General features: G+C 44.3%; 1 long non-coding RNA gene across 1 annotated transcript; it reads left to right on the forward strand.

The window, feature by feature from the left end:
- Positions 1 to 953: 953 nt before the first annotated feature.
- LOC132208673 (uncharacterized) lies at positions 954 to 27,437 on the forward strand. The gene is made up of 3 exons (XR_009444804.1): positions 954 to 1,039; positions 1,329 to 1,438; positions 27,225 to 27,437. It is a non-coding gene; the product is annotated as an uncharacterized LOC132208673 (long non-coding RNA).
- Positions 27,438 to 27,772: the final 335 nt, after the last annotated feature.

Below are 27,772 nucleotides of genomic sequence, written 5' to 3' on the forward strand. Positions count from 1 at the left end.
CTGAAGTCGTCTCTCTCCACAAGGCAAGAATATTTCTGGATGCTCTTTTTTTTGAACAAAAAAGAAAAGTAACGCCTTAAAACATAGGATAGAAGTGCTAACTTGATTCGTGGTAGGAACTGTCATCTAACTCCTGCATTAAGCCTGACTGACAGATTAAACATGGAAGATATTTCCACTTGTGTGTGGACACAAATAAATAGATACTAGCCACAAATGAATCGATTGTACAATTCATAAATGAGTTCTTTGAAGATGTTGGAAATATTCAGTCTGGATGATAACATCTCTGGCTTAAGAAAAAGACTTAATGTTTCCCTTCTGTGGACTGATGCAGAGAAGTCATGTAATATCAAGTGCATTTCTCTCTCAACAGTTGCTGAATATTTCTAGTTGACTGAGTCTGCTTTTGTTTGTTCAAAGAATGTTGAGAATGAAACTCCTTACAGGAAGTGATTGACATCTCAGTCTGTTCTGAAGCTCATGCATGACATTTCACGCTTGCCTAAACATCTTAATTTACTGGCATATCAGCACTGTCACCCCACAGGAAGACTCTTCAGACTTCAGTTTGAGAATGCATTTATGTAGTTTTCCTACATGGCATCATTCAGCTTCGAAATTTGAAATGATTTTATCTTCAGTAAATGCATTCTTCTTGCGACGAAATTCAAATATTCCACACAGGAAAGGTATATATTTTGTTCACCATACCCGTTGAGTGTGTGTTCACATCCCTTTGTTCAGCTGTTAATGCGAACCAGGACAGAAATATGCTAAGGAACCGTGCACTTGTATCAATAGATTCCATCATCATTTGTCTTAGCATATTCCTGAATATCTTTGTGATATCAATATCATTGCTCAATGGCAGCATTCTTTCCCAGCATTCCGGGCGGGAATGCATATGCCCACTTGCTTATGCGCAATCTGTTGCGTTTCAAACATGCGCAGTACCGGAGGCAAAGGAGAGCTGGAGGAATCGGACGTGGAACAGGCGTGATAAGGGATTGAAAGGAGAAAATTGGAAATCGCGTGAGTGAGTATTCCACGAAGTGAGGAGAGAGGCTTTATCCACTCTGAGAGTAGCCACCGACACTGAATTGGAAAATACCGATCCCGGTTTTGTCAGGAATAGCTGAATGTCTGGAAAGTCGGGAATTGCTAAATTCCTTTGTTTGCCGGGCCGGGATGGGTGCCGCCATGTGTATTGGCGTTCGGCGGCAGGATTTACCAACAGCAAATTCAAACCAAGAGAAACGTTTGTTTGTTTTTCTGTTCTGAATTTCTGTCCTGGATTGATCGTGATGAATTTTGCAATCTTGCAGATCAATGTCAGCAGTGGCAGACTTGAACCTCAAACCAAACTGCGAAAGAATAATGCGATTGATGAGGATCTGACCACTATCAGCAAACGAATGTGGTAGCATTCAAATATGTAAGATATCAGAAAATGTATTGAGATACACTAAACTGTGGTTTAATTGCACTCGATTAGCTGTTTCCATTTCTCGGACGTGCTCTCAGGAACGATCTAACAGCCGTGGAGTGGATGTAGCACAGATTTCCCTGATTGATAACTTATCCTGGAGGTTCAGAATACGAGAAGGAACATATAAAAAAAAAGTGCAGACCATTCAGCCCATGCCAACTCTTTAGAGCAATCCAGTCAGTCCTGTCCCCTTGTTTTATGCCTACACCTTTGCATATTTCTCACAAATACTAGTTCATTATTTTTTTGAAATCAGTCAAGATCCCATTTCCTTTGCTGACTAATTAATCTATTTTGTTACCTTCAAATATCTGTGCATGTGAATCCCTCAGACTCTGCACACTGTTTAATGTTGTGTTATCGCCTCTTCCTATCCCTTCTGCTCAAACACATCACTTCACTATGAGAGAGGTATCCCTGGAAATTGATTAATGAGAAATATTTTTGATCAATGTTTTGTGACTGATAGCGGAGTTACAGCGAAACTATTTCCACTGAGTAGGGAATTGAGGATGAGCAGTAACAGTCTGAACACGATGTCAGTACCAACATATTTACATGTTAAGTTTTCCCGATTGTTATAACTGTTTAATTGTGCAGGGACTGCAGAATTCCACATTCAATCTGGAAGGTTGGAAAGTGTCAAATTGAAAGAAAGCTGCTGTGCCTTCAGGTCCTGTGAGCTTCATTAGAACGGTGCAGCAGTTCATCAGAGCAAACTGGTACAAAGGATGATGTCACATGAGCGAGAGAGAGATACAGAACTGGTTTAGCATCGAAGACAGAGTGTAGCAGTGGAAAGATGCTGCACTAGTGGTGTTCCACACGAATCAGTGCTGGGACCTCTACTGTTTGTAGCCTACGTAAATAATTTGGAAGAAAACGTGGCTGGTCTAATCAGTAAGGTTGCAGACAATACAAAGATTGGTAGAGTTGCAGATAGTGAGAAGGATTGTCAGATGATACAGCAGAGTATAGATCAGTTGAAGTTATGGGCAGAAAGATGACAGATATAGTTTCATCTGGACAGGTGTGAGGTGATGCAATTTGGAAGGTCAAGTACAGGTGGACATTATGGAGTAAATGGCAGAACTCTTAGGAATATTGAAATGCAGAAGGATCTGGGTGTGCAGGTCCACAGACGACTGAAAGTGAGAGTGCAGTTAGATAATTTAGTATAAAAGGCCTTTGGCATGCTTGCCTTCATTGAAAGGTGCATTGATGATATGGACAGGCAAGTTATGCTGCTGCTTTGTAGAACTCTCGTTAGGCCACACTTAGAATATTGCATCCAGTTCTGGTCACCACATGTGGATGTGGATGCTTTGGAGAGGGTATAGAAAAGGTTTCCCAGGATGTTGCAGTGTATGGGGGAGATTAGCATTGAAGAAAGGTTGGAAAGACTTGGATTGTTTATACTGGGACACAGCAGGTTGAGAGAGTGGCCTGAGAGAAGTTTATATGATTGTGAATGACATTGGCTACAGTGGAATGTATGAGAGTATTTTTCCCAGGGCAGAGGGGTCAATTACTGGGGGACACAAGTTCAAGCTGCAGGGGGAATGTGTAAAAGAGATAAGCAAGGCAAGTTTTTCACACAAAGGTTGCTGAGTGCTTGAAATGATGAGAGACCAAGAAGATACACCCACTGTGGTACTGGGTATAGATAAATGTGTAACCTCACTGTGCGCCAATGAATCCACACAGGGGAGAAACCATTCACTTGCTTCAAGTGCAGGAAGGGATTCACCAGATCATCGTACCTGCTGAAACACCAGCAAGTTCATCCTGACAAGAGAATGTGGGAAATAGTATAAAGATTCTGGTGAATTAACCCCCATGAACTTGCTCACATTATTGAAATAACCCTGAACATTCAGATTGCAGAAAATGCTTTAAAAGTTCTCAACAATTGATGATCCGTCAATGGGTTTACACAAGTGAGAGACCATTCCAGTGCTTTCACTTTCAAACTGGGTTCAGGTGATCATTTCACCTCATTGCATGCCAGTGATGTCATACTGGAGAGAGGTCGTTTGCCTGCATTGAATGTGGGAAGGGATTCACTCAAACATCCGGCCCCCTGAAACAATTCACAAGTAACCACAGTGGTTGCATTTTGCTATTAAATGTATTTGGCAATGAACACATTTTATTGTTGTCTGTTTCTACTGATGTTAAATTGACTTCCCTTCAAATTATAGGGGTTTATTTTCTGGATAAAATTCAAATAAATTAGCTTTGTATTTAACACAAAACTTACATTTTGTTTTCAATTGTCCCATGCACAACTTAATTTCTTCTGGCCTTCTTGGCGAGAGGATTCAGATACAGGAGCAGGAATGTCCTTCTGTAATTCCACAGGTCTCCGTGAGACCATAGCTGGATTATTGTGTGCAGTTTTTGTCTCTTTATTCTTGTGGAAGAATGTTTTGGCTGTGGAGGCAGTACAATGAAGGTTGACCAGAATGATTCCTGGGATGACAGGACTGACATGTGAAGATAGACCGGATCAGTTAGGACTGTATTCACTCGAGTTCAGAAGAGTGGCTTTTCAGAGAAACAGAGGAATTCTGACAGGACTACACAGGATAAACGCAGGAAGGCTGTTCTCAATAAACAGGATGTCCAGAACCATGGGTCAAACTTTAAAGATATGGGCTAAATCATTTAGGACTGAGATAAGAAGTAATTTCCTCACCTCTGAAATTATCTGCCACAGAAAGCACTTGGGGTGAAAGAGATCAGAGTATGGAGAGAAAGCTGGAACAGATGGATGATCAGTCATGATGGCGTTAAATGGTGGAGCAGGCTTGAATGACCAAACAGCCTACTTCTATTTTCTTTGTCAATGGTTATTATTTTCCCCGATACTTTTTTCCTCTTCTGATCATTATTATGGTTCGTTCCTCCCCTTTTTGCTGCTGAACTACTTGTTTTTTTTAATGTTGTAAACATGCCTTACTGTGAGGATTGAAAAGTATTTGTTTAACTTTCTGGCCCTTTCCTAGCTCCTCAATGTTATCCTTTGCAAAGCTTATTCTATAAAGGGGTTGATGTTCACAGTTCTGTCCTCTTTTTATTTATTTAAATAATGAATCGATCACAATTCATATTGTTCCTTTATAATCATCTATAAGGCCTTGCATGGTAGCATTGTGAGAGAGCCCTAGCCGCAACAATGTACATCAGTTGAATAATGTCCAACATTGTGATTGAAAAAGCAAATTTCATCAAAGCTTCTTGTTTTGCACATTTTCATTCATAATAAGCACCAATGGAAAGGGAACAAACAGTTTATGCCTTATGACTTGACTGCTGACTGGGTGAATAATAGACTCTGATTGATTGGTCAAGGCATTGTAAAGAAAAATGCACCAGTTAAATGATGACCAAACTTTGTTTAAATTTCACACAGACAGATTGACTCTGAATTTTCAAGGCATTACTGGAGACCTGAACTCGAAGGGCTGGCCCCTCTCTGATTGAGTTGAAGGATGTACAGTTTGCTATATGTATTCATAATGTTTGCAAAGAACAAAGAGCATACAGACTAATATATGTAGCTTCCAGTCCTTTTGTCTGTGCCAAACTGAAAGGTATCTGCCAATCTTATAAATTGGTGCCAGCATAGTACTCAACATGGTCAGAATTATTAATCAAATATCCTTCAATCTCAGAATCATATCTAATATTGGGCAGTGTTAATCTTTGAATGCTGTAAGCAAAAGCTGGCTGGCTCTGTTCACTGCATTATCTGTTGTGAAGAGACAAAAGCAAATGCTATTTGCCAAAATCTACTAACCTTTAGGTAGAGGTGAGGAATGGTGCAGAATGTGATTGTCAATATTACCTCCGAAGTGGAAAACAGGTGGACTGTTGCAATTAAGAAACAATTCCTATGGAAGATAATGTGGGAACGTCATGCTGATATCGCACATAGTGAGGGGATGGGCAGTGGGAGAAGACACAGTAAATGTGTAGCCCGAAACAGAATCTAAATTACATGCATGATTGGAGGCAGTGGAAGTTCGATAATGGCAGAGAGATGATCAAGGAAAACAAGGGTCATAAAGCCATACAGACGGACAGAGTTATGGAGATTTACAGCACAGAAAGAGTGCCCTCTGCCCACCATTCCAATGCTAGTCATCAAACATCAGTGAAAGAGAGCAATAGACGAACATGGATTCAGATCCCATAGTAAAGGTATCACTCCAGATGCAGAGACATGGAACCTCTCCCAAATAACAGAGCACAAAAACAAAAACCCTAAATTATCAGTGACTCATTAAAAATATTTAGTGCTGAAACAGTCTTATTGATCTCAATATTAAAATCTGCTGGGACCTGCAGCTGGAAAGTTTTCAGAGAGTAGATTCAAAATTGAGGAAATCCTTTGGAATTGGGTGATGTAACTGAGGTTACCCTTTGAAAATTCTACGAGTTAGTTTGTACGATCAATTTCTGTCAGCCAGAGCGAGCCGTTCAGAACAGATAATCATTTCACTTGATTTGAATTTTGCTGTGTGTACCAACCACTCTGAGCTCTGTAAAAGGAATTTCAAAAATCCATCCGTCAGCCCAGGACAGATGTTCACAAGATCCCCTCATCGTGGCTCAGGATGGCTGACTATCCTCCCTGCAGTACCCTGTCCCTCAGCGTGGCCAGCAGTCACTCAGTTTGAGGATGGTGTCTGCTCAGGGCTCAGTTTCTATCCTGGATTTTCATATGAATAAACCGGGCTCCTCCATCCACCCAACCAGACAATTGGCCACTTGCTCTTGCTGCAATCCTAATGTGTCTGAATGAAACCGAGAAACAAAACCCTGTTCATTGCCGTTGAGAAATCTGAAAGAACCACCTTGTTGTTGTACTCAAAGGCACTAATAACAAATCACAATATCGTAGGGTCTAGTCAATTCTCGTTTAATCTGTCCTTCTACATTCATTTACTTATGCACATATATACCCAGGTCATTCTATCCTTACCACCCCTTTAGAGATGTACCCTTTATTTTATATTGCTGATGTACATTCATCCCATCAAAATGTATGACCTGACACTTCTCCACATTGAAATTCATCCACCTCTGATCCACACACCCCACTAACTTTACACAAGTTTCCAGAAATTTACGAAAGGCATTGATTGAATGGAGAGTCAAGTATTTTCTCAGGTGGAAATGTCAATTACTGGGGGACCTCAGCTTATGGCAAAAGGGTGTATGTTTAAAGGAGATGTAAGAGGCAAGCGTTTAGACGGAGGGTTGTAAGTGCTTGGAATACACTGCCAGAGGAGGTGGTAGAGATGGATATGATAGATATATAATTAGGCAGAGAATAAAGTGATACGGATTGCACAGGGACAAAAGGTTTTTAGTTTAGAAAGGCATCATGTGTCAGCACAGTGTTGGTGACCCAAAGGGCCTGTTCCTTTGCTGTGTTGTTCTTCTTTGGACCATTCTGCTCACATTTTTCTCTGTTTCTGAATCCTATCTTATGCACAAATATCGATTCTATCCCCTGTAGTCCTATGTTTAGCACATTAATATACATTTGGAAAAACAAGGGTCCTAACTGTGCCACTGAGGGAATTTCAATAGATTCATTCAACTATCCTGAAAAATATCCATGAGCCATGTATTCCCTTTCTCTCAGCTAATTTTGTACATGTATTGTTATTGTAGTTATGTTCCCCAAAAACATAAACTCACGGGTCAGCTCTGTAACATTGAATCACATACTTTCTGGAAGTCTTGGATGTGCATGAACTGTTTTCCTCTGATCAACCCCACATTTCACATGTTCAAAAGAAAAAGTAGGTCATTAACAGCAAGTTAACTAACATCATGTTTCCTTGAGAAATTTATGGCACCTTCTCATGAATTGACTGATCTCTGTCTGTGTGACTCGTCATTTTGCCTTCACCGTTTCCTCTACAAGTTTCCAAGCAACCAAAGTAAATTGACTTGTCTGTAACAGTTGGATATATTCTTGCAACTTCTTTTTAACAAATGACTAATCTTTGCAATTTCTCTGTATTCCAGCACTACTCCCGATAAACTTACAAATTCAGCAAAGTGTCTAATTACTTTGAGCAAACTTTGAAAGTAGACATGGAGACCCCCAGTGAAACAGTTCTCATTCTTTCATGTGGCTCACCAACTCAGAAGACACCCATTTTTGAAAAGCCTGATTGGTATTTTCGTGCCGCTGAATACCATAAGATTGTTACATCTCCACTTGTCTCAAGTTCAAAGCCATTTTCAAAACTTAAACACAAGCACAAGACTGATGAATGTAGAAGGGGTAATGTGCACTGAGCACATTCACTAACTAGTACATGCGAGAATAAGGAAGATGAGATCCTTGTGCTTCTCTAACCTGTCATCGACAACCCCATCACGTTGTAACACCTTGTGTCTTATGTTCCTCCTGCTCGCATTCCAGGCAAACATTGGATTTGCCCTTGGCCTGCATTGGCATTGAGCACGAATTGACCTTGGATCTAGCGGGGCTGAGGGAGGTGAAGGTGAGACAGGGACAGAAGCAAAAAGAAATGCAAAATCGGAGTGTTGTGAATCAGTTGATTTCAGTGGGGACCGAGTGCTGTGAGTTGCAGCTCGAGTTTCCCAGGAGTTACAGTGATTGGGTTCGTGTTTTTTTTCTAAATTAAACGTTTTCCTCAAGCGTGACTTCCTTTTTGTAAACCATGCTGACTCTGTCTGGATCCGCCTGTACCGCTCATAAACAAAAGATTTCACTGTATTTCAGTACATGTGACAACAAATCAATCTATTCATCCCTTTGTTTCTCTCTCATTCTGTCTGTTGATCTCTCTTTGTGTCAATCCTACACTGAATCTCTCTCTCTCTCTCTCTCTCTCTCTCTCTCTCTCTCTCTCTCTCTCTCTCTCTCTCTCTCCCCCCTCCCCCTCTCTCTCTCTCTCCCTCCCAGGGGATTTTTTTTTTCTGTCTGCCTGTGTCTTTCTACCCCTGTCTCTCTCCTTGGGAGTATATTTATACTCAGTGCTAGGAGAGTTGCTGAACAATTATTGCACTAAGATCCTCCCTCTGACCATCCCTATCCCCCTCTGTCTGTCTCTCTTGCCCATGGCTTTTCTCTCCTTCTGTCAGTGCCTCTTCTCTCCTCTCAAATTTTCTTTCTCTTACCCTCTGTTTATTCGATTTTTCTCTCTCCCTCCCTACCTCCCTCTCCTGCTGTCTGTCCAACTCTCTTTCCCACTTTCCGTCTGACCCCCTCCGTCTGTGTGTCCATGTCCCTCCATTTTATTCCTTCCTCCCTCTCCCTCTGACTGTCCCTGGCTCCTTCTGTCCCCTCCTACCATCTGTCCCTATGTGCGTTAGGCACAAAAATCTGTGTGGGGTGAGGCAATATTTGAGAGACACAAATGGGGTGAGCTCCAATCTTGGGATGGAGGGCAAAATTTGGGGGTAATATTTGGCGGAAACACAATATTTGGGGAACAATTTTGGTAGGTCTGGGGCAAAATATTTGTGCAGGGGCAGTGCAATATCTGAGGGGCGCAATATTGTTTTGGTGAGCATAAAATATGTAGATGTGGTAAAATACTGTGAGGGTGGGACAAAATTGGGAAACACACTTCTGGGAGGTAGACAGAGCGGCAAAACTGGGAGGCAATGAAACATGTTAAGAGGAATATTGGGCGAGTGAAAATGGAAGAGGGGAGGGTGTGAATGAGGGGCATTGGGGAGGCTCAAACTAAGCCATTTTAATGTTTGTTCACAACTGTATTGCTTAAAGTTAGAAAGATGGGAGATGGTTGAAGCTTTCAAGAGAATAATGGAAACTGTTGGGATAGCCGGAGAAAAAAGTTTCTTGTTGTTACTGGACCTAGAACTAGCATCATCACCTTAATATCTAAAAATCGCCGGAAACACTTTCAGGGTTTTAATCACACACCGAATATATGTAAACATGTAAATTTGTAACATACTAGATGTTTATATAAAGATATAAACATGAGATTGTTCTGTAACAAGCACAAAATATCATTTTAAATCTCATGTATCAAACACTCCCAGGACAGGGATTGCACAGGGAGCTCTCTTGATGTCACATTAAAATTTTGAAGGACAGCCATAATGCAAGCAGGGATGCAGAGTTAATCTCAGTCTAAACTGTCTCCATCACACCTCCCCCGGCCATCACAAACACGCAGGTACACACACAGATACAAAGACACAATCCTGAATTCTCGACTGTGATGCAGATGACACCAATGTTGATGGTGTTGTGGACAGCAAAGACGGTTATATCAGAATACAACAGATGGGCGAATGGGCTGAGGAGTGGCAGATGGAATTTAATTTAGATCAATTTGAGGTGTATTCAGTAGAGTTTAGAATTGTATTCATTAAAGTTTAGAAGGTTGAGGGGAGATCTAGTAGAAACATACAAGATAATGCATGGCTTAGAAAGGGTAGACGCTGGGAGGCTGTTTCCATTAGGCGGGGAGACTAAGACCTGTGGGCATAGCCTTAGAATTAGAGGGGGTAAATTTAAAACTGAAATTAGGAAACATTTCTTCAGCCAGAGAGTGGTGGGCCTGTGGAATTCATTGTCATGGAACTCAGTGGAGGCCGGGACATTAAATGTCTTCAAGGTAGAGATTGATAGTTTCTTGATCTCGCAAGGAATCAAGGGCTATAGGGAGAGTGCAGGTCAGAGGAGTTGAAATGCCCATCAGCCATGATTAAAAGGCGGAGTGGACTCGATGGGCCAAATGGCCTTACTTCCACTCCTATGTCTTACGGTCTAGGTGCTGAATTTTGGTAAGGCAAGTCAAGGCAGCACTGGTGCATTCAACGGTTAGGTTATAGGGAGTACTAATGAACAAAGAGACTTTGGGGTACAGGTTCTTAGTCCCTTGAGAGTGGAGCCACAGATCGACAGGATAATGAAGAAGGTATTTTGTATGCTTGCCTTTCTTGGTCAGTGTATTGCATTGGGACGTCATGCTGTGGCTGTACTGACATTGCTTTGGCCACTTTTGGAACACGACATTCACATCTGGTTTTCCTGCAAGAGGGGATTATCTCTGAGACTTGAAAGGGTTCAGAAAAGTTTTACAAGAATGTTGCCAGGGTTGGAAGGTTTGAGGTATTGGGAGGCTGAATGGGGTGAGGTTATTTTCCCTGGAGTGTGGGAGGTTGAGGAGTGACCTTATAGAAGTAGATAAACTATGAGCGGCATGGATAGGGTGCATAGCCAAGGCCGATTCCACAGAGGAGCCAAAATGGAGGGCATCGCTTTAAGGTGAAAGGGGAAAGATTTAAAATAGGCCAAAAGTAAAAATTTACACAGGGTGGTGTGTGTCTGGAATGAGCTGCCACAGGAGGTGGTAGAAATTGGTGTAATTACAACAGTTAAAAGGCATCTGAATCGGTCCATGAGTAGGAAGGGTTTAGAGGGATCTGGGTGAAATTCTGACAAATGGAATTCAATCAGTTTAGGATTTCTGGTTGTCATGGATGAGTTCGACTGAAGAATCTATTTCTGTAATGTACAGCTCTGTGACTCTCACACTGTATGAGTGTAACAGGGTTTGCTACATCCCATCATATTGTCTACTTTGCTGTGTGAATTCTATTTAAAACATTGGCAGATAGGAATCAATGCGGTGAAATAAGATTCATGTTGGATGCTGTCTACGTAGAATTTAGTACAACATTTGATAAGGGATCACTTGGCAAGTTGTCAGAAATGATAGAGTCTCACGGGACTCAGGGTGTGCTGGCTAAATTAATACAGAAGTTTATGTATTAACTTGGCCACAATAGACAGACAGTAGGGGTGGAAGTGATGTTTTTCGGAATGGAGATCAGCAACTTGTCGTGTCCGAAGGGGTCAGGGCTGGGACCTTTGTTGTCCGTAATATAGATATAAATGATCTGGAGAAAAATGTAGGTCTGATTAGTAAGATGCGGATGATGCCTAAATTGGTGGAGCTGCAGATAGTGAGGGGGAGTGTCAAAGGATACAGTGGGATATAGATAGATTGCATATTTGGGCAGAAAAATGGCAGGTTTAGTTTAATCCATACATATAAGAGGTGATGCATTTTGGAAGATCAGATTCAGGGACGAATTATACAATAAGTGGCGGAACCCTGAGGAGCATTGACAGGCAGAGAGGTCTGGGCACACAGATCCCTGGAAGTGGCTACACAGATGGAGAAGGTGTTCAAGAAGGCATACAGCACACTTGCCTTCATCGTCAGGGCATTGAATATAAAACTTAGCAAGTTATGTTCCAGTTGTACAAAACTGCAGCCAGGCCACATTTGAAATATTGCACGCAGTTCTGGTTGCTACACTACCAGAACAACATGGGGGTGCGGGGGTGGGGGGGTGCAGAAAAGGTTTATTAGGACATTGCCTGGTCTGGAGGGTTTTCCTTATGAGGAGAGCATCAATAAACCCGGTTTGTTTTGTGTGGAAGGACGGAGGCTGAGGGGTGATCTGACAGGTCTACAAAATTATGAGTGGCATATATATGATGGATAGCCCGAGGCTTTCCTGCAGGTTGGAAAGGTCAACTCCAAGAGGACAGAGGTTCAAAGTGAGAGGGGAGAGATGCAGGGAATTGTTTCACTCAGAGGTATGCAGGTGCCTGGAACACACTGCCAGTGGAGGCGGTGAACGCAGGCATGTTGGCAATGTTTAAGGTGTATCTTGACAGACACATGAGCAAGAGGCGAACTAAGGGCTGGAAACCCCATGTGGCAGATACGTAGTGGGTCTGTGGAAGGTTTGGAATTGGTGCAGGCTCCTTTGTCGTTTTGTTCTTTGTTGTTTGCAGGAAGAAGAGAAAAGGAAAAAGAAAACAGAATGCCCCAATTTAAAATGGTGACAAATTGGGAAACAGTGTTGTCTTGGTTTAGCTTTATATTGTACACAAGAAAAAACAGGAAGTAATCTAGCCAAGGATTAGGAGCCCCAGTGAAACAAAATGCTTCCGTTTCCCCGAGCAACAACCTGTGAACCAATCCCAATCTGCTCCCCTAGCAATGACCCCTGAACTCATCCCCACACTGTTCCCCAAGCAAAGACCCCTGAACCCAACTACATTCTATTCAGCTAGAAATGGCCTGTGAACCCATCCTCATTTTTTTCTCCTGCCATGACCTGTGAATCTGCCCCCAATGTATCCCCTTAGCAAGAGGCTGTGAACACAACTCTACACAGTTTAATGAGAAACGACCTGTGAACCCATCCCACTCTATTCTAACAAACGACTGCGATCCCGTCCCCATTCTGTTGCCTCAGCCTTTTTGGTCTGTAAACGCATCCCAACTGTGTTCCCCGAGTAATAGGCTGTGAATGCAATCCCTCCGTACTCCCCTAGCAACAGCCTCTGAGCTCAGCCCTACACTGTTCCCATAGCAACATCATTTGAAACCACCCACAGTCTGTTGCCCTTGCAATGGCCTGTTAACCCTTTCCACTCAGTTCCCCTAGCAATGGCCTTTGAACGCAAACTTATTCTTGTTCCTGAACAACGACTTGTGAACCCAGCCACATTATGTTTCCCTAGCGATGGCTCGTGAACCCGTCTCCACTCGGTTCTGTAGCAATGGCCTGTGAACCCATCCCTACTCTGTTCCCCGAACAACAGCCTGTGAACTCGGGCACAAACTGTCTCCCGAGCAACAGCAATGTAATATCGTCCCTATTTTTCCACTGAACAATGACCTGTGAACCCATTCCGACTCTGTTGCCCCAGCAAAGGACTGTGAACCCGTCTTGGTCTGTTCTGCTAGCAACAGCCTGTGAGCCCATCTGCTCTATATTGCCCTCGCTTCGGCCCATGAACCCACCCACACTTTGTTCCCTAGCAATGGCCTGTTAACCCATCCCTACCCTATTCCCTTAGCAACAGCCTGTCAGTCTGTCCCCAATTAGTTCCCCTACCAACAGCCTGTGAATGCAACCCAATCTGTTCACCTAACAGTTACCTATGACTCCATCTTCAAATTAGCCTGAAAGCAATAGCCTGTTATCCCATCACTACACTGTTGCCTGAAGAACAGCCTGTGAACACATTCCCACACTGTTCCTGTAGCAATGGCCTGTTAACACATCCAAATCCTGTTCCCCCAGCAACTGCCTGTGTACCCAAACCCACTCTGTTCTCCTAGCAATGGCCTGTAAAACTGTCCTGGCACTTTTGTCCTATCAATGACAAATGAACACATCCTTACTATTTTTTCCCCCTAGCAAAACATGGTAACCCATTCCCACATTTTTTTTTTCACTGCAATGACCTATGAACCCATCCTAAAGTTGTTACCCTAATTGTGGCCTGTTCTCCTCGCAGTGATGTTTGAGCCGACCTCCAACCTGTTCTCCTGGCAACTGCTTATGAACCCATCCCCGCTCTGTTTTTGCTGCCTTGGCCTGCGAATCAATCCTTAATATGTTCCTCGAGCAATGACCTGTCAGTCCATCCCCAAACTGTTCTCACAGCAATTGCTTTTGAATTAATCCTCACGCTGCTCCCTTAGTAATGGCCTGTCAACATATCTCCATTGTTGTCCTAGAAACAGCCTTCGAAGCATCCCCAGTTTTCCTAGCAACAGCTTCTGAACCCATCCATCCTCAGTTCTCCGAGCATTGGCTGGTGAAAACATCCACATGCTTTTCTCCTTGCAGTGACATATTGATCCATGCTCATGCAGTCCCCGCAGCAGCAGCTTGTAAAACATCCCCAATCTGTTCCCCCAGCAATAACCTGCGAACCCATCCCCTCTCTGTCCCCAAGCAAGATGCCCTTATCCATCCCCAATGTGATCTCACAGCAACTGCCACTAACCACATCTCCCTTGTACCCCAAGCAACAACTTATGAATAATCCGCAAACTGTTCTCATCGCACCAGCATGTGAACGAATCCTTCCTCTGTTCTCTTCGTTCCAGCTTGTGAAGCCATCCCCATTCTCTTCCCTGAGCAATCGCCTGTGAACTCATCCCTACTCTGTCCACATAGCCACAGCCTGAGACCACATCCTCAGTCTGTTCTCCCAGCAGTGACCTGTGAGCCAATCCTTAAAAATGAACTGTGAACCCATCCCCACTCTTGTGCCCCAGGAAAAGCCTGTTCCTCCAACAAGGCCTGTGAAAATATCCCCACTCCGTTCCCTCAGAGACTTCCTGTGAGCCCATCCCCCAATCTGATCCCCTAGAAAAGGTCTGTGAGCCCTTTATTAACCTGCTCCCCCACCATAGGAATGTGACTGCATTTTTACTCTGTTACCCCAGCACTGACCTGTGAAACATCCGCACACTTTTCCAATAGCAAAAGCCCGTCCCCATTCGGGTAAGCCAGCAATGGCCTGTCAACACATTTCCACTGTTCTCCTACCAATGTCCTGTGAACCCATCTACACTCCCTTCTTGCAACAACTTATTAACACATGTTGGAGAAAGAGAGGGTGACAGAGATAGGAGGACAAAGAAAGACAGAGAAGAGGAAGGGGAGGGAGTACAGAGAGAGGGAAATAGTGTGACAAGGTATTAGAGAGAGATGGCAGTAGATGGAGGGGGTTAGAGTTGATGTGGGCAGGGGCTTTAGACAGAATGGTGTGGAGAGAGGCAGGATGCAGAGAGGGAAGGAGGGGTTTGGAGAGGGGGCTTAGAAAGAGGGTGATGGAGATAGAGACAGAGGGACTGGGGAAAGAGGGGCCAGAGGATGGGGGGGGGGGTGGTTTGTAGAGACAGTGGGGTGGGGGCAGAGAGGGACAGAGGGGGATACACAGAGAGAGAGAGATACAGAGGGAGAGATACAGAGAGAAATACAGACAGAGAGCGAGAGATACACAGATAGAAATACATATACAGAGAGAGGGAGATACAGAGAGAGAGAAATACAGAGGGAGACATAAAGAGAGAGAGAAAGATTTGGCTAGCCACTCCTACTACCTCACTGACCAATCTCGACCCTACACTCACCTATACCAGCTTCAACCACTCCTCCTTGACCTGTACGTCTTCTCTCCCAACCGATCTGCTCCACTAGCTCCCTTCTATCACCGCTGCCCCCTCTATTTATTTTAGAACCTCCTTCCCCCTCCCCTATTTCTGAAGAAGGGTCCCGACCCGAAACAGCAACTTTCCCACACTGTAAAGTTTCACAGTGGGGTGAAACTTTAAACTTTGGTGGCCCAGACCTTTTGGCAGGGTCAGTCACTGAGTCTGTTCCAGGCTGAAATTTCAAAACATAACATGCTTCGGGAATAGTGCAGGAAAATATTGAAAATGCATTTTTCAAAAAGAAATGCCGTTTAACATCGGTTACTTTACAAGTTCCCTCACACAAGGAAGTAACCATTGCTGCAAATGACCATATAATCCCAGTTCTCACCTCCAGAACCAGAGAAGCATAGTGGACTAGTCGCAAAGATGGGGAAATGGGGATGGCAATTAGTGCATGGAGCATCTTTAATTGACATGGACCAAAGGTTACTCGGACATCAGGATTTGGGAAAGCAATTTTAATCTAAAGAAAATAGTATTTTGGCAGCACAGATGTCGGTGGATTCAGGGAGGATGTGTCCTTGAGAATGTTTCAATTATAAAAAAAATGCGACAAATATTCACTTGGCAAAGAGAGATTTCTGTGCAGGGGGAAATGGAGGTAATATTTTCACTCTCTGAATTCTCTTATTTCGTTGTCTCTGCCCTGGATTAAATTGCAGGAAGGGCTTTTTCACTCTTTTCATATTATTCAATTTTCTGCAAACGCACACAGGCCATTAAAGTAATGTAAACTTGTGAAAAATAACGCGAATCATAGTCGGAACTGCCAATGCTGGAGAATCTGAGATAACACAGTGTAAAGCTGGATGAACACAGCAGAGCAAGCAGCGTCAGAGGAGCAGGAAATTGATTTTTTGGGTCAAGATTGGGCTTGAGCTTTCCTCATGTTATGGAGGAAAAAGCAGGAAGATGAAGCTGAGATTCATTAGAACAGTAGTGATCTCATTGAATGGCTGAGCTGGGTCGGGTGAATGGCAGTTCCCTGAGGACAAACGTGTTTTCTTTCCCAGTGAAACTCGTTGCATCACAAAGCCTGGGCCAGTGAACTGAAGAAGTGACAGTGATGAACTTTGCTGGTAGTTCATGATGTGAATGTTACCATTGCTAACCATGTTCGCATTAACACCATAACTGCAGTGTGAAAAACCACACACTGGAGTGGGTCAGTGGTGCAATGGATAACACGCCTCACGACGGATTAGGAAATTGTAGGTTTGACTCCAACCTGGCTCAAGAGCAGTATAACTAGTTGTTACATTTCCCATGTAATTTTTCTCTCTGCTATGAAGCCGAAGTGATGTTTGATTTTCTCTGTCAGCTCACTGCGCCCCGGGTCAGAGCTTTGAATTCTCATCCTCCAGAGAGTAACTGAAATCGTTGTGGGTGCAACCTTCCCCATATTTTAATTTTGGAAACAAAATCCATGAAATTGTTTCAGAGTTAAGGTGTTTTTGAGATTTAATCCACAATATCGCTTCTTTAGAGCTAAACTGTGATCCTCCCACAGTCCAAAAATGCAAGTTAGGTGGGATGGCCGCACTAAATTGTCCCCGAGTGTGCAGTTTACGTGGTTGGGTTAGCTGCGGGAAATGTGGGCTTGTGGGGAGTACGGTGGGATAGAGAGCTAGTGCAGACTAGATGCACTGAATGACCTCTTTCTGCACTGTCGGGATCCTGTGATCTTAACCATTTGTGATGATGGTCACATTTTCCTCAAGACAGCCCACACCTCACCACGTTTATTCAGCTCAAGCTTTCATGCTGCCTTTGTGTTTTGAGAAGCTCTGTTGTTGGAATGGGAGCTTTCTTTGATGTGGCCTCTCCTCATACTTCTGCCCACTTCCCAGCTCCCTGCGTTAATTCCAGCTTTCTCTCATTTTCCCAAATGGGGTTGTTGAAGAGCTCAAAAGGCGAGTGGACGGAAATTGAGAAATTAAAGAGTCAGAATGAAAGGGGAAGTGGAAATAATAAACAGGTTTGGGACATCCCAGGGGAATGAGGAAGGGTCACAGATGTTTCCAGACCTGCTGAGCTTTTCCAGCAACTTTGTTTTTGTTCCAGGGGAATGAGATGCCAGGATCCTCCTGTTGTAACTGTTCGCACAATATTTTTGTTATTAATGTATGGGATGTGGGCATCCCTGGCTGGGCCAGCATTTCTTGCCCATCCTAAGTTGCTCTTGGGAAGGTGGTGGTGAGCTGCCTTCTTGAACTGCTGCCTGAGGATCTTTGGTGAATTTCTGCAGGAGAGACAGCATTCTCTGACGAGAGTCACACCCGGGCAGGCGAAGATGAAACGCTGAATAATAACAGAATTAGTTCAAACACAGGAGATTTGTTCAGCCAGTAATAGCATATAGTGTAAGAGTCACGGATGTGAAGTGAGTCGTGAGGGAAAATAATGCCACAAGCTGCAGATGGAATACTTTTATAGGAACAGAAGGAGACCATTCAGCCCCTCAAGCCTGATCTGCCATTCAATGAGACCATTGCCTTATCTGTGGCCTAACTTTCAATTTCTAAAACCCACCAAACCTATCAATGAGGCTTCTTTGAAACAGTCAAGGTGAATATTGAAAAACATTTCAAAAAAACTGCAAATGCAGGGAATTCAGAAACAAAAACAGAAATTGCTGTAAAACTAAGCAGGCCTGGCAGCATCTCTGAAAGAAATCAGAGTTACCCTTTTGGGACAATTGACACTTTGAGTGACCAGATGCGGTTAACCATCCCCCCTTTCCTGTAACACCCTCTGGAACAGGTGATGGTGTGAGGGCCATGAGACTGGCAATAACAACGGAGAAAACAGCAGGGCATGCTGAATCAGAATAAAACTCATTTTGGTCTTTCACTTTTAAATCAACTGCAACAATTTATTCCCTATTGCTTCAGAAACAGGACAAGAGACCAGAAAATCAACTCAGTGCCATTGGGCCTGGGAACCATTGTTATTCTGACCTCCATGTGACTCCATGCTATAACCATTATTTTGATTCTGAACCATCCTCTGGGCAGTCAGAACAGACGATAAAAGCTTGCTGAGCTTCTGATGCCATGATCCCACGAACAAATAAATGAAAAATCAAATTACTGCAGTTACTTGTGAACCCACTGGTGTTTCTTCAAGCTATATGACTGACTGAATTGTTTCCCATACACAGAGTAGGTGAATGACCTCTCCCCAGTGTGCATTTGCTGGTGTACAGTGAGGGTTGATGATGCCCTTGTGACAAACAGTACCTGCTCACAAATTCAGCCTGAGACAAAGCCTTGGAAACAAGACAATTTTATTCTGTACGATCTTGCAAGAAAGGGTGTCTGCTGGACGGGCACACACTACAAAGCATGTTAAACATTCTTTTACAGTTTACGAGTTGCAGAATCACGCCTCCCTGCTCCCATTGGTCTTATCCTATCATTCCCCGTCCTGTCGGACAGCCCTTGTTTATTGTTCCCTTTTCTGCCGGCCGAAGGCCCCATTCCCTTGTTTACTGCAATCCTTATTTGCTCTCCTAAAGAGCACTAGACATGCTGTACGTGCGAATCGTCAGGTTTGCAAAAATAAGTCTCTGCTACAACACCCTTATCTCTACCATGTCCTTGTCTGCAGAAAGAATGTTTCTGGTCGTGCCAACTGCCATCTTTGCGGAACCTAATCTCTGGTTAATGATAAACTTCTGCGACAAAATCTTGTGACTTTCTGCTCCTGCAAGATCCCACTACTCATCCTGACCTGCAGAAACAGCATGTTTCATTTCTCACAATTCCCCCTTTTGCTTTTTCTCAAACTGTTGTTTCTGCACTAATTAAGGTCCTTTTTTAAAATTCATTTTCCCATTCTCTGCCCTCTTACGCTTGCTGGCGTTGAGGTTCACAATCTTGTACACGGTTAGCCCTTAAACCACTCTTTGTGATGTTCGTTTTTTGAAGTCTAGAAGCATTCTTTGACTTTCTCTTTGTTGCAGACCATCTGCTGATTGTAAAAGCATCTGGTGATGTACTAGGGTTCGTTCCCCTAGAGACGTCATTAATTGGCTCGGTATCCATTTGAGGACATTAAACCCCACCACCAGACCCACTAATATCAATAATCCATAGATGGCCAAATTAACCAACCACTCTCCCCAACCAGGTAATCCCCAACTCCCCCATTCCCAGAATGATATGGGAAACCTCAGGTATGTATGTACAACATTCTTCCCCAATTAGTGCACAGGTACCACCTTTCTCTGCCAGAATACAATCTAGAGCCATCCTATTCTAAAGAGCCGTTAGCCTGGTGGCAATCATTTCGGTCGTTATGGCCGCCACTTGGGATTGGGTCTCGGCCAACGCATCGGCAGTACTGTTGGCCAACTTTTGTATCTCTCTTCCTACTCGGGCAGTCTCATACATAGGTATCAAAGTCCAGTGGAAGCGATCCCCTTCGGTTACTTCTCAGGATGTCCGCTTCGCTCCCTGCCCATTCTGAGTTATTTCTGGGGTTTTATCTAACAGCCTCCGATGGGGGATTACATAGGCAAGGTAGCAGCAGCCACTCCAGCCTTTCTGACTTTGAGGCAGTGTTAGATCAAAATCTTCATTTCTACGCTTCCTACGCATTTGGTCACCCGAATGTACCTTTCCCCGGGGATAAAGGGAAACGCCTCTAGGCCATATATCCAATATGCCCCGTTCAATATGTGGGGTACATTTGTGCCAGTAGCTTGGCTGGTGGCGACACAAGATGAGTTTCCTAACTGGAAGGGTGCGCTGTCATTCTGATGGCAGAAACAAGTGGTATTGACTACTCCTTTCGGTGGGGAAACCCTAAGGCCATCGATAGCACCCGGGGATTTCGGAGCCGGTTATGGGAACCATCCCGTGAATTTATAATCACCCCTTTCAGATCTCCATTTTGTATTATTTGAGCCCAAGTCAAATTGTTGTGCCTCGTACTCCTCTCTATTGGTAAATGGTATTACCGTGAGAGGGATTCCAGATTCTCCATGTTGTGGGATCGCAGTGCATACCCAACAGTCGGTACACCCCGTTACTCTAGCATAATTGTGACTTAACGCGGTAAAATGATTCTTTCCAACCCCCTTGGCAACTAGCGCCAATATTATCGTAACAACATAAAGCTGCCTGCTCATTTCAGCTTCCCAACCCCGATCTGTCTATTCTCTAACCCTGTAAATACCCGGGAGGCGTGAGTTCGCGCAACGCTGACAATACAAAATTTCTAACCAATACTTGATAGTCTTTCATATCAGTTCAGTTCATTCTTTCTGCTCAGTTTGACTTTCAGAGGGTTGTCTGTAGAATGAACTTGCCACTCTGCCGGAGGGGAAGGAGCGTCGACCGGACGCTTAACACGAGCGTGATGACTCCACCCTTTCTCAGCAGTACGGACAGCTGTTTCAGTAGTCAGGAGGGTTAGGAACGGTCCCTCCCAGCTTGGGTGCAGTTTGGTATCTTTCCAGGTTTTGATCAGGACCCAATCACCCGATCGTGTCTGATGTACTGCGAACTCTAGTGGAGGTGTCTGGGTCAATAGACCCTTCTTCCTCAGGACAGACAAAGAAGAACCGAGCGCTACAATATAGTTCTTTAAAAACTTATCATTGAACTTTACAGTTGGTAATTCCGCTTTTCCACCCATGAAAGGTAATCCAAACATCATTTCATAAGGAGAGAGGATATAGGGTATTGTCTAACTCGAACCGTCTCATCGTTTCGAGTCAGTGTGATCACCAACGGGGTAATAGTTAGGTGCCCTGCGTTATCAGCTCTCACCCACACATCGGGACTGATTTGTTGTTCTTCCCTAGGCGTAAACGTAGCCATTGTTACAGCTACCGCACTATTCTCTACCCCAATTTTTAAGCCCAGCAATATAATCAAATCTCTACCCATTAAATTACTCCCAATGTCGGGAATGTATAGTAATTGTCCTGTTACTTCCTTATCATCGTTTCTAATTAGGGTTGGCTCAAAAATAGGCACTGGGAATCCTTCGCCTTTTACTCCGGAAACCCTGTGATATTCGTTAGTCAATTTAACACCAGTAGGTATAAAACTTAGGGACCACCGTGCCGCACCGGTGACCACCAAGAATACTGCCTTCTCCCCTTCAGGTCCCACCTTTAAGTTTATCAAGGGTTCCCGGTGGGCCTTAGGAGGAAGGAACCCCTGACTCCCCTAATCCTCATGGAGGGCTATTAGGGAGACCGTTTCCCTTTCCCGTGTTAACTCTGGGCATTCCCGCTAAAAATGTCCCACTCTTCCACAACGGGAACATCCCGCCTGTCGTCTCCCGCGTCTGGTATCTACCTCCTCTCTTTGTCTCTCTCTCTTTCTTTGTCACTTCTTTAATGGCGGCGACCATCATTCTTTTGCTTTTTGTTTCTGCTTCTCGCCCTCCCTTTTTACATATACCTTCTGTGCCTCGCGTAGTAATTCCTATATCTGTCTCTCACTCCATTCATCTATTTTCTGTAATTTCTTTTGTATGTCTGGCCACGGTTTAGTTACAAACTGGACCTTTAAGAGTCCCTGAGCAACCGAATCATCGGGATCCATCCCCGAATACTTCCTTGTGGCCTCCTTGAGCCTTTGAAGAAATGTAGAAGGAGTTTGATCCTTCTCCTGTCATACGTCGAAAGCTTTAGCAAAGTTTTGTGATCTGCGTGCTGCCTCTTTAATTCCCAATATTACCATTTCCCTCAGATCCCGCATTGATGCTCTGTCGTGTCTATCATTATTGTCCCAATGAGGATCGGCATTCGGGAATTTCTGATCTGGCGGGACTACGTTTAGTCCCGCTGGGTGCCTTTTTTTCCCACTCCTGTAAGGCCGTCCTCCTAATCATACCTCGTCCTTCCCCCGAAAATAGGGTTCCTAGAATTGCCATCCGTTCTCCCCAGGTATATAAATTGGGTCCTAGGAATTGATCTAATTGTTCGGCCAGACCGACTGGATCCTCTGTTAAACTTTTCATTTCTTTCTCAAAGATCCTAACTTCGCTACTGGTTAAGGGAGCGTTCACATACGCAATTTCACCCTCCCCAATCGGGACCACCCTTAAGATTAAGATTAAATTGCCTACAGTGTGGAAACAGGCCCTTCGGCCCAACAAGTCCACACCACCCCTCGCAGCATCCCACCCAGACCCATCCCCCTATAACCCTCACATCCCTGAACACAACAGGCAATTCAGCATGGCCAATCCACCCAGTCTACACATCTTTGGACTGTGGGAGGAAACCGAAGCACCCAGAGGAAACCCACGCAGACATGGGGAGAATGTGCAAACTCCCAGAGTGGGATTTTCGCAAATTTGTACACGCTTTACTAAGTAACATTTACTCCAGTCCAACAGCGTAAATACAAAGCAGAGTCTTTCAAGAATACAAATCAAGATCAAATTCTCCAAGCGAAAACTGAAATACAGCACCCCTTCCAAAAAAAAAGCAGCCTCAAGCAGAAAGAGATCTTTTCCACATTCATTTTCTGCAGTTTGTGTGCAATAAATCTTGTCAAACTGCTTTTTTATTAACACTTGCTTCTTAAAGGGTATAATTTTTCCTTTTCCTTTGTTTCTGCCCCTCCTTTACGTGTGGTAGATCGTGTAATTTTGGGCCCTCTAGGTTCCACGTCTTTTACCTCAGAGTTCGTCTCTTTTTCAGGTGTTTGGGGTTAGTTCTGGGGCCGTGGGCTGGTTGTGGAGGCTACTCACGTCCGTCAGTGGGGAGGAGTGGGATATGGAGGCGGCAAACATGTTAGGGGATCCCATTGTGGTTTTTCTTGTTCGTCCTTTCCCTGTCCTCCCCCTGATCCTTCTGCACTCATAGGATATAGTCCTACCTTCGCACACCTATCCAACAAGCCGCAGAATCTGACTCTTTCTGACTGAATGGTTCTTTCTGATTGATGTATATATATATATAGGTATTGGCACAGCCAATCTTCGTCGGATCCATATTTGGGCCAAAATATAACAGGTACCTCAATGCTTTCTCTAGACCAAACAAAACAACAATAATTTATCATTGTCGTCTTGCCTTTCTCCCGCGTCCGGGAGCCGTATTCCCAACTGCCCAACATTCTCTCCAAAGGGCTGTCGGGCAGAATATATTCCTCTTTGGCGTTATTTGCAGATCGATCGCTGCTCCCCTTGCCTCCCATTGTTGCTAATTTAATTAATCTTGTCGAGATTCAGTGGCGCCTTCTTCCACGCCCGCTTCAGGGTCCTAACACTCGCGTGGGGGATTTCCCCTCTTAACAACCGGCCTAAGGCTGGGTGCTCGAATCAGGCAGACACCTTACTCGTCCAATTAATCAGGCCAATTATTTTCTTTTTATATTTCGCCAATTCCCCGTACTGTCCGTACGTCCCGACCACCAAGGCAATACTTAAAGGTCAGTTTTCTTACCTTGGCCCATGCACGGAGTTACCTGGTCGTTACAACTCTTTCCCGTACGTCCCCACGGCAATACCTGCAGCAAATACCGCTGCTTCCCCGGGTCGCCCGGACAGATCTTTAAGACCTTTCCTGACCTGGGTCTTGTGCACAAGAGTTACCCGACCAGACACGCTGCATCAACCTGTCTTGTTTCCAGGGTCTCCCAGTCCAGATCGCACTCGCCCAAACCGCAAACGACAACCAAGGGAGTTGCAGATCGCCGAAATCGGCAAGGCGCGCCTTCCCCGTCGTCCCACAAGTGTCGAACGGTCGGAGTGTCAGATCCCGGACGAACCCCCAATTGTGAGAAACAGTCCCTGCTCACAAATTCAGCCTGAGACAAAGCCTTGGAAACAAAACAATTTTATTCTGTACGATCTTGCAAGAAAGGGTGTCTGCTAGACAGGCACACACTACAAAGCATGTTAAACATTCTTATACAGTTTACGAGTTGCAGAATCACGCCTCCCTGCTCCCATTGGTCTAATCCGATCATTCCCCATCCTGTCGGACAGCCCTTGTTTATTGTTCCCTTTACTGCCGGCCGAAGGCCCCATTCCCTTGTTTACTGCAATCCTTATTTGCTCTCCTAAAGAGCGCTAGATATGCTGTAGGTGAGAATCGTCAGGTTTGCATAAATAAGCCTCTGCTACAACACCCTTATCTCTACCATGTCCTTGTCTGCAGAAAGAATGTTTCTGGTTGTGCTAACTGCCATCTTTGTAGAATCTAATCTCTGGTTAATGATAAACTTCTGCTACAAAATCTTGAGACTATAATGTTCTTCTTTTGCAAGACCCCACCATTCACCCGTATCTGCAGAAACAACATTTCTAATCTCTCACACCTTCAAGTCACTCACCTTCCTGACTTGAAAATATATCACCGTTCCTTCACTGTCGCTGGGTAAAAATCCTGGAATTCCCTCCCTAATAGCATCGCGGGTCACCACTCAGCAGGAGGACTCAGTTCAGGAAGGCAGGTCACCACCGCCTTCTCAAGGTCAACTACTGATGGGCAAGAAATGCTGGCCCAGCCAGGGACACCCACATCCCACACATTAAGTAAAAAATACTGTGTGAACAGTCACAGCAGGAGGATCCTGGCGCCTCATTCCCCTGGAACAAAAACAAAGTTGCTGGAATAGCTCAGCAGGTCTGGAAGCATCTGTGACCCTTCCTCCTTCCCCTGGGATTTACCAAACCTGTTTATTATTTCCACTTCCTCTTTCATTCTGACTCTTTAATTTCTCAATTTCAGTCCACTCGCCTTTTGAGCTCTTCAACAACCCCATTTAGGAAAATGAGAGAAAGCTGGAATTAACGCAGGGAACTGGGAAGTGGGCGGAAGTATGAGGAGAGGCCACATCAAAGAAAGCTCCCATTCCAACAACAGAGCTTCTCAAAACACGAAGGCAACATGAAAGCTTGAGCTGAATGAACATGGTGATGTGTGGGCTGTCATGAGGAAAATGTGACCATGATCACAAATGGTTAAGATCACAGGATCCTAACAGTGCAGAAAGAGGCCATTCAGTGCATCCAGTCTGCATTAGCTCTCTATCCCACCCTGCTCCCCACAAGCCCACATTTACCGCAGCTAACCCAACCACGTAAGCTGCACACTCGGGGATAATTTAGTGCGGCCAATCCACCTAACTTGCAACTTTGGACTGTGGGATGATCACAGTTTAGCTCTAAAGAAGCGAGATTGTGGATTAAGGCTCAAAAAACCTAAACTCTGAAACAATTTCATGGTTTTTGTTTCCAAAAGTAAAATCTGGGGAAAGCTGCAGCCACAACGATTTCAGTTTCTCTCTGGAGGAAGCGAATTTAAAACTCTGACCCGGGGGCGCAAAGAGTTGACAGAGGCCTGGGTCCAGAAATGTAACAGATTCTGAGCAAGGTCGGGGTGAGACAAGGGCAAAAGGCAGATGTCACGGGGGGAAGGCAGAAGAGATTAAATTGCAGAAATGCTATTCATCCTTCAAGGCTGCAGGGAATGGAGTTAGGGCTGGAAAAGAAACAAATAAACAAAAGATGTGCCTGGAGCCAGGTGTGCAGTGGACTCAGAAACAAATTGAAACAAGAAATGTAAACAAATTGGGGCAGAGTTCACAGTCTGATATTGTTGATCTCAATGATGAGGCCAGAAAGCTGTAAAGCCTGGCTCGTTCTATTCCAGCCAACACACACACGATGGGCCAAGGGTGAATGCTGCTGGCCAGCCAACAATAAGCACATCACACAAATGAATGAAAAAAAGCCCTTGATCTGCGCTGTAATTTTCTGCTACTTTTGTTCTGACATTTGCAGTTTGTTTCTGATGATGGCTATAACCCTAAAATTGAACTAGAGTTTAGTATGCGAGAGAAATGTAAAATAAGTCAGCTTTGCTTCAAACACATCACTGTGTAATCTGATGAAGGGTCCAGGCCCGAAATGTCAGCTTTTGTGCTCCTGAGATGCGGCTTGGCCTGCTGTGTTCATCCAGCCTCACATTTTATTATCTTGGAATTCTCCAGCATCTGCAGTTCCCATTATCACTGTGTAATGTTGTATTTGTCCTGAGGGTTGAACAGCTCCCGGAGCTCAGAAAGGACAATCTCAGTGTGGGGGGTGGGGGAATCGTGCACAGCAACAGAGCTTTAGTCGGGGCAAATTCTTCAGGCTCACACTGATGGGGTCAGATGGCACTTTACTCGTTCACGTCTCTCTTCATTGACAGCCAAGCCACAGTGTGGGTTAATCCTGCTGTGTGTAAGAAATGTGTCCCAGCTACTGTCTTCCATGTCTCACAGCTCCATGACACGGAACAGAATCTCGTTTCCACCTGGGTTTAGAGTCAGAGGAAGAACAACGGTGAATGCTGGAAATGTGCTTCAAATCAGAGATTAGTGTAAATCAATGACCTGTTCCTGACTGGAAGTGAACCCTCAGGCTCAGGTTTAGGTTTCTTCAACTTTGGTAAAGATAAAACAGTATTTCGTAGCCGTACAACACTGAGACCCAGAACAGTGGGAGCAGGGGTATGAACATCCTGTCCCTGCCTCTGCTGTAACCACACAGAATGCGCCAGGGTGAAGTGAGAGAAGGGTCTGGGTTAGAAATTATATTTCACCAACAATGATGACATGGGGAGTGTTGATAAAATGTTAATTTTCATTTTCAATTACTGCACATTACATGCATATATTTTTCAGGAGCGGATGAAGACGGGTTCGTGCTGGCAGTGGGAAGAAGTTTTTCTGAAGGAGTCTTGTCTGAGACTTTATCACTTTCTTATGATGTCTCCAGGACATGTCTTTTAATCCCACTTTGATATCATTTCCCAACCTGACTACCTTCCTTCCACTTTTTGATCCAGAAGTAACTGTCAAAAACCAATGATAATGGGAACTGCAGATGCTGGAGAATCCAAGATAAGAAAGTGTGGAGCTGGATGAACACAGCAGGCCAAGCAGCATCTCCGGAGCACAAAAGCTGATGTTTCGGGCCGAGACCGATGAAGGGTCTGTGCCCGAAACGTCAGCTTTTGTTCTCCTGAGATGCTGCTTGGCCTGCTGTGTTAATCCAGCTTCACACTTTATTGTCAAAAACCAATATTTCACTTTGTGGATATTTTCATGAGACAATTTTTTTTTAATTTCAAAAGCTTGAAAGCTTGACAAGTCACCAGACCCGGACCAGATTTGTCCTCGGCTGCTTTGGGAAGCGAGTAATGCAATTGCTTCGCCACTTGCGAAGATCT

Source organism: Stegostoma tigrinum, unplaced genomic scaffold (assembly GCF_030684315.1).
Source record: "Stegostoma tigrinum isolate sSteTig4 unplaced genomic scaffold, sSteTig4.hap1 scaffold_50, whole genome shotgun sequence".
Classification (NCBI taxonomy): domain Eukaryota; kingdom Metazoa; phylum Chordata; class Chondrichthyes; order Orectolobiformes; family Stegostomatidae; genus Stegostoma; species Stegostoma tigrinum.